The following is an 8606-nucleotide window of genomic DNA, read 5'->3' on the forward strand; positions in this document are numbered from 1 at the left end:
AAACAGAGGCCCTGGCAGATTAGTAACTTGCTAAAGGATCACACAGCCTGCAACTGACAGGTCTGAATTTCACCTCCAGGTCTGACTCCAGAGGCCAAACCCATTATCCCACACCACAATACTTCCTAGATTTCCTAGGCTGCTGCTGAAGGGGCTCTGCAGGCTAATAAGCAAGAGGCCGAAACAGGGTTTAGAGGTGTTCGCAGATCACTAGCGACTAGGTGAGAGAGCAGCAGTGGGATGCAAGCCATTTATTCCAGCGAACAAAAGTCAAAATGATGCAAAATTGGCGAGATATTTGGGTGGCTATATGTTGGGCTAATGTATATTTTCATGACAAATGATATATAGAAGTTTGCTTTCTGCATGGTATAGTTTGAAGGACACCAAAGGTCCTTCTGATCCTCAAATCAAACTCCTTCTGTTCCTAAAACACAAAGTCTATGCCTGAAGTGCCAATGTTACCAGAAAGGGGGTCTAGATCCAGACCCCAAAAGAGGGTTATTAGATCTCACGCAACAAAGCATTCAAGGCGAGTCCATAGAGAGAGAGCAAGTTTATTCGGAAAGTAAAAGAACAGAAGAATGGCTATTCCATAGGCAGAGCAGCCCTGAGGGCTGTTGATTGCCCATTTTTATGGTTATTTTTAAATTTTATGCTAAACAATGGGTAGATTATTCATGCCTCCCCTTTTTAGACCATATAAGGTAACTTCCTGATATTGCCATGGAATTTGTAAACTATCATGCCGGGAGTGTAGCAGTGAGGAGGACCAGAGATCATTCTTGTTGCCATCTTGATTTTGGTGGGTTTTGGCTGGCTTCTTTACTGCAAACTGTTTTATCAGTAAGGTCTTTATGACCTGCATCTTGTGCTGACTTCTTATCTCATCCTGTGACTTAGAATGCTTTAACCTCCTGTGAATGCATCCCAGCAGGTTTCAGCCTCATTTTACCCAGCCACTGCTCAAGATGGAGTTGCTCTGGTTCAAACCTTTCTGACACCAAGACTAATACCTTTCAGTTATGGTATTGTTTCAGATACTTCCAGCCAAAATGCAACCCCAAGATAAAAGCCTATTGCCTCCACAGTAATGCGTTAACAGATTTAGCTTGAAAGGAGAGGGTGAGGCCTGAGGAATTTGAAAAGAGGGCAGGCTATGTCTAGAGTCTACAACAGTGCGGGCCTTGGGGAGCATAGCAATATAGGGCCCAAGAAGGGTGGGAGAAAGGGGCATGGAGGTAGGAAGTCTCCTAGTTCCTAGTTTTGCCACTGGCCTTCCAGGGATTTGTGAGTGTATACATATTTTGGCTGCAGTTGTCATTTTCCTCCCAGTTATTATAAATTACCTGTCTGGGGAGGCTGTTTTTCCTAATTTCTCTCTCCTGTCTTCCTCTCCTTTTATTTTCAATTGTTTGGAAAGCAGTGTCTTCCAACTGTCCCTACTTACCCTTCTCCCTCACCTTCTCCAGCTAATTACTCCTTCCATCCCTTCTCCCAGGCTTGTCTTTTCTCCTCAGCAACATCCAAAGCCAATTAATTATTAGGTCTGAGATTGAGCCCAGACCATTAGGAATCCTGGATCCCGCAGATGGACAGATTAGTACATTAGAAAAATCATTTCCAGAAGCTCTTTCAGAAACAACACAAAAGAGTCAGGAAAACAAAGTGCTTGTTGGTCACCTCAGACAGCTTAGGTCTCCAAGTCAGACTGTGGTACCTGGGCTTGGTTAAGTGTTGCAGGCATCTATTGCCAATTTCCTGCCCTTGAGCAAGAGAATTGGGATGAATAATGTTACAGTCAATTTTGTTTTTCTGGTTACAGAAAGACTACTTGAAAATACATTTGTAAAATTACTATCATTGCTTCCTTTAGGGCCCTGAATCCCTTTTTTTTGTTTGTTTGTTTGTTTTAAACAGTAAAATAACCATCTCTATAGCTCTAATCTAGACTTTTTGCGGAGCTGGATTAACAACTATCTTGTAAAGTCAGGGGCAAGGTTTAGAATGAGTGTCTGGCTGCAGGAAACAGTCACTCTCAATTGATTTTACCCATAAAGAAAACCAGAATTTTGGGAAGGGAGGAAACCAATCGTCAAGCCAAAAACTATAACCATTGTATTTGTGTAGCATGTGGCACTTAAATATTTTCGTTTGTTGCCTTTTTTGATTCTCACAACCACTTGGTGGACCAGATAGGACAAATAGTATCTCTATTCAATAGCTGAAGAGAGAGGCCCAGAGTAAGTGAATTGTGCAAGTCACAAAACACATTAGGGGCAGAACGGCCTTAGAACACAGTTCTTCTTTGGGTCTGGGACCAGGATTACACCTTAGAGACCACCGCAGCCTTTGTCAAACAAGGGGAGTTGATATGTAGATGTTTGGGGTGTTCAAGGACGGAGGAAAAGGAAAAAAACACATGAAATTTATTTAATATTTATCAAAATACAGCTTTACATAATATCAGATCATGTTCAAAAGTGGTTCTGCTAGAATGCCTTCTCACTTCTTTCTTTGGACATCTGAAATAGCACAGTTTCTTCCGTTTCAACTCCTTTTCATTGCCGCTCATTCTATTCCCAGACTCTGCCTAAAGACTAATGTAAACATTTGCTTTCTTAGCTCTGAACTTCTCACGCAAACCAAAGAATGGGAGGCAAACACTGCTGCCCTTCATGGCCCTCAACAAATATGAAAAACCTGAGAGAAGAAAGAAGGTTTTGGTCACTTCTAAGTCAGGGTGACATCACTGACATATGGCACTACCTACTGGAAGCCAGCCCTATACCCCTACTCAAAAGTGATAGTGAAAATATGCTTGATCTATTTTTGTGTTTTTCAAACTGATGGTACAACCCCTTAGGAAGTTGTAAAAAAATCAATCGAGCAATTTATGATCAGCATTTAAAAAAAGGATAGCATGAAATAGAAAATGCAAGGACCACACCACAAGTGGTAAACATTTTATTTTGGACATTATACACACACACACACACGCACACCCCCACATATATAGGTTTATTTGTGCATCTGTATACTGGGTTGTGATATAAAATATACTTCTTACTGTGGGTCATAATGAAAATTTTGAAAGCTACCTCTCTAAAGAATACATATACCACAATCCCAGATTTATGTTGTGTCCTAAGACCTCTCCATCTGACATATTATTCCAACAATACATTTTTCTACCTTTTACTGCTTCCCTAGAAAGCTGGACTGACCTACATAGCTGACAGAGAGTCACTGAGACCTCTTTGTAAAGAAAGCTGCATTTGGCAAAAGGTAAGCATTTATTAATAGAATACAGTAGTATGGAAACAAGTGTTTTGATGAAATACTTTTATTATACAGAGCCAACCGTAAAATCAAAAAGCCAAAAATGCCTTACCATTTTCCCCTAAATACTTGTGGTTATGTTAAAGCCCACATAGGGCAGGAAGGACAACACATGCTTACAACAAAAATCCGTAAATGGAATCCCCTTCGACCAAATTTCCTGCCCAATTTCAGGCAAATAGTGAATTCATCAAAATTTCAGAAAAGAATTCACAGTACCCTCTTGGCTTTTGACTTCCTGCTCGTTTTCCAAACACTGTGCTTATCCTTGAACCTTATTGGGACTATCTTTATAGATACACTATACATTACTAGGTGATTTCCAAAAAGTATGAAAATGTTACCATGACTCAAATTCACTGAGAAGTCTGTGGCTCTTACAGCCATACAGGCTACTCATGAAATACAAATGGCATGGTGACAGAATTTGAGTCATGAATCATTACTCTTGTAAGCTTACAGCCTTTTACTTCCACTAACACCTACAAATTTAGACCTAAGTAGATTCCTAGTCATTTTTATCTAGGCAAAACTCCTAAGATGCCTTTGGTTTATAAGACTCACCACTACTTTACCAGTGAGAAAGGGGAAATGAGACTCAACTATGATATGGCATCAATTTAAGATCTATACCAATTCCAGGGATGTTAAAATGTGAAAAATACATGCATCTTTGAAGAGATAAAATATGATATTTAATTTTAAGAGCTATTGCTTTGTTTTAAAATTGGAGATGAGCTCTTGCTGTTGCCCATGCTGGAGTGCAGTTGTGCAATCATGGCTCACTGCAGCCTTGAGCTCCTGGGCTCAAGTGATCCTCCCAACTTAGCTTCCTGAGTAGCTGGGCCTATAGGCATATACCACTGTGCCCTGCTAACTTACTTTTGTAGAGACAGTGGTCTTGCTATTTTGCCCAGGCTGGTCTCAAATTCCTGGGCTCAAGTGATCCGCCCACTTTAGCCTCACAAAGTGTAAAGAATACAGGCGTGAGCCACCATGCCTGGCTGGCTATTGCTTCTTCTCATTCCCCTCCAGAAAAGTCTGTTGACATATATATATATTTTTAATTTTATTATACTTTAAATTATAGGGTACATGTGCAGAACGTGCAGGTTTGTTACATATGTATACATGTGTCATGTTGGTGTGCTGCAGCCATTAACTCATCATCTACATTAGGTATTTCTCCTAATGCTATCTCTCCCCCCTCCCCCCACCCCACAACAGGCCTGGTGTGTGATGTTCCCCACCTTGTGTCCATGTGTTCTCATTGTTCAATTCCCACCTATGAGTGAGAACTTGCAGTGTTTGGTTTTCGGTCCTTGCAATAGTTTGTTCAGAATGATGGCTTCCAGTTGCATCCATGTCCCTGCAAAGGACATAAACTCATCCTTTTTTATGGCTGCATAGTATTCCATGCTGTATATGGGCCACATTTTCTCAATCCAGTCTATCATTGAGGGACATTTGGGTTGGTTCCAAGTCTTTGCTATTGTGAATAGTGTCCCAATAAACATACGGGTGCATGTGTCTTCATAGCAGCATGATTTATAATCCTTTGGGTATATACGCAAATATATAATGGGATCGCTGGGTCAAATGGTATTTCTACTTCTAGATCCTTGAGGAATTGCCACACTGTCTTCCACAATGGTTGGACTAGTTTACACTCCCATCAACAGTGTGAAAGCATTCCTATTTCTCCACATCCTCTCCAGCACCTGTTGCTTCCTGACTTTTTAATGATCACCATTCTAACTAGTGTGAGATGGTATCTCACTGTGGTTTTGATTTGCACTTCTCTGATGGCCAGTGATGATGAGCATCTTTTCATGTGTCTTTGGCTGCATAAATGTCTTCTTTTGAGAAGTGTCTCTTCATATCTTTTATCCACTTTTTGATGGGGTTGATTTTTTCTTGTAAATTTAAGTTCTTTGTAGATTTTGGATATTAGCTCTTTGTCAGATGGGTAGATTGCAAAAATTTTCTCCCATTCTGTAGGTTGCCTGTTCACTCTGATGGTAGTTTCTTTTGCTGTGCAGAAGCTCTTTAATTAGATCCCATTTGTCTATTTTGGCTTTTGTTGCCACTGCTTTTGGTGTTTTAGTCATGAAGTCCTTGCCCATGCCTATGTCCTGAATGGTATTGCCTAGGTTTTCTTCTAGGGTTTTAATGGTTTTAGTTCTAACATTTAAGCCTTTAATCCATCTTGTATTAATTTTTGTATAAGGTGTAAGGAAGGGATCCAGTTTCAGTTTTCTACATATGGCTAGCCAGTTTTCCCAGCACCATTTATTGAATAGGGAATCCTTTCCCCATTTCTTGTTTTTGTCAGGTTTCTCAAAGATCAGATGGTTGTAGATGTGTGGTATTATTTCTGAGGGCTCTGTTCTGTTCCATTGGTCTACATGTCTGTTTTGGTACCAGTACCATGCTGTTTTGGTTATTGTAGCCTTGTAGTATAGTTTGAAGTCAGGTAGCATGATGCCTCCGGCTTTGCTCTTTTGGCTTAGGATTGTCTTGGCAATGCGGGCTCTTTTTTCGTTCCATATGAACTTTAGTTTTTTCCAATTCTGTGAAGAAAGTCATTGGTAGCTTGATGGGGATGGCATTAAATCTATAAATTACCTTGGGTAGTATGGCCATTTTCATGATATTGATTCTTCCTATCCATAAGCATGGAATGTTCTTCCATTTGTTTGTGTCCTCTTTTATTTCATTGAGCAGTGGTTTGTAGTTCTCTTTGAATTAACTCCCTCCCACAGGGGTTTCTTTTTTATCAGTCTTGCTAGTGGTCTATTTTGTTGATCTGTTCAAAAAACCAGCTCCTGGATTCACTGATTTTTTTTTTTTTAATTATACTTTAAGTTCTAGGGTACATGTGCATAACGTGCACGTTTGTTACATATGTATACTTGTGCCATGTTGGTGTGCTGCACCCATCAACTCGTCAGCACCCATCAACTCGTCCTTTACATCAGGTATAACTACCAATGCAATCCCTCCCCCTCCCCCCTCCCTGTGATAGGCCCTGGTGTGTGATGTTCCCCTTCCCGAGTCCAAGTGATGTCATTGTTCAGTTCCCACCTATGAGTGAGAACATGCAGTGTGTGGTGTTCTGTTCTTGCGATAGTTTGCTGAGAATGATGGTTTCCAGCTGCATCCATGTCCCTACAAAGGACTCAAACTCATCCTTTTTTATGGCTGCATAGTATTCCATGGTGTATATGTGCCACATTTTCTTAATCCAGTCTGTCACAGATGGACATTGGGTTGATTCCAAGTCTTTGCTATTGTGAATAGTGCCGCAATAAACATACGTGTGCATGTGTCTTTATAGCAGCATGATTTGTAATCCTCTGGGTATATACCCAGTAATGGGATGGCTGGGTCATATGGTACTTCTAGTTCTAGATCCTTGAGGAATCACCATACTGTTTTCCATAATGGTTGAACTAGTTTACAATCCTACCAACAGTGTAAAAGTGTTCCTATTTCTCCACATCCTCTCCAGCACCTGTTGTTTCCTGACTTTTTAATGATTGCCATTCTAACTGGTGTGAGATGGTATGTCATTGTGGTTTTGATTTGCATTTCTCTGATGGCCAGTGATGATGAGCATTTTTTCATGTGTCTGTTGGCTGTAGGAATGTCTTCTTTTGAGAAATGTCTGTTCGTATCCTTTGCCCACTTTTTGATGGGGTTTTTTTTTTCTTGTAAATTTGTTTGAGTTCTTTTTAAGATTTTTTTGTGTGTCTCTATCTCCTTCAGTTCTGCTCTGATCTTATTTATTTCTTGCCTTCTGCTAGCTTTTGAATGTGTTTGCTCTTGCTTCTCTAGTTCTTTTAATTGTGATGTTAGGATGTCGACTTTAGATCTTTCCTAGTTTCTCTCGTGGACATTTAGTGCTGTAAATTTCCCTCTCTACACACTGCTTTAAATGTGTCTCAGAGATTCCGGTATGTTGTGTCTTTGTTCTCACTGGTTTCAAAGAACACCTTTATTTCTGCCTTCATTTCGTTATTTACCCAGTAGTGTTGACACATTTTTAATGTAGAATTAAAGTTAATGAACCATTCTTTCTGGAAATCAACTGTATTTTGGTTTCACTGCCTACTGAATATAGTATTTTAGCTGGTTTCTCAAGGTTAAGATTTCCAACTTTTCGCCAATAACCTACAGGTATCTCAAACAAGTGATGATCTCAGGAATGTGAATAATTTGCAGGAAAATGGGAAAGATGTGGCAGGTTACAGAAAGAACAAAAAGAAGATCCAAGTTGTTAACCACTGTTGTCAACACACTACTGTAATTTTTTTCTAAATTTGAAAAACCTTATATTGTAAAGAAACAAGTAATCATTCTGAAACCTAAGAACAAAAATCAAAAGACCTTAAAACAAGCTTGAGAAAATCTGTCACAAGGCAAAATTTTATTTTTTCAAGTTACAAAAATAAGAGCATGTCAAAAATACAGTCTAGTCCTTGTAAGAGTAGTTCCAGCCATTTAAAAGTTATACAGAGTTTGGAAAAAGCAATTTATACAGGAGTCTTAAAACACACAACAATCATGAACAATGCGCACCATTCAATGTAGTTATTGCTAGTTATATGCAGCTTTTACTTGACATTATTCTCCATAAGGGAAAGGACAGCATTTGGGCATTCTGATGGTTGCTGCTAAAGCTGTGGTTTTGGAAAATCAATCCAAAATAAGAATAAGCTCACTATGAGTAGAATAAAATGTGTAAGTTTCGATCAGTACCACAAGAAAGCATGGTTTAAATCTGAGTTTCATACAATTCTACATAATTCTGTCACTATAACAGAAATACAATGTATGGTTTTGGGCAAGAGTAAATGAACTACTGGTTTTATAATTAAGTGAAAAGAAACAGTTTTTGGTTGCCATGTAGAAACAAAGTTGACATATCTAGCTTATAAACATTAAAAAATGGGCCGGGCGCGGTGGCTCAAGCCTGTAATCCCAGCACTTTGGGAGGCCGAGACGGGCGGATCACGAGGTCAGGAGATCGAGACCATCCTGGCTAACACGGTGAAACCCCGTCTCTACCAAAAAAATACAAAAAACTAGCCAGGCGAGGTGGCAGGTGCCTGTAGTCCCAGCTACTCGGGAGGCTGAGCCAGGAGAATGGCGTAAACCCGGGAGGCGGAGCTTGCAGTGAGCTGAGATCCGGCCACTGCACTCCAGCCTGGGTGACAGAGCGAGACTCCGTCTCAAAAAAAAAAAAAAAAAAAAAAAAT

Source organism: Trachypithecus francoisi, unplaced genomic scaffold, assembly GCF_009764315.1.
Source record: "Trachypithecus francoisi isolate TF-2019V2 unplaced genomic scaffold, Tfra_2.0 Lachesis_group6, whole genome shotgun sequence".
In the NCBI taxonomy this organism is placed as follows: domain Eukaryota; kingdom Metazoa; phylum Chordata; class Mammalia; order Primates; family Cercopithecidae; genus Trachypithecus; species Trachypithecus francoisi.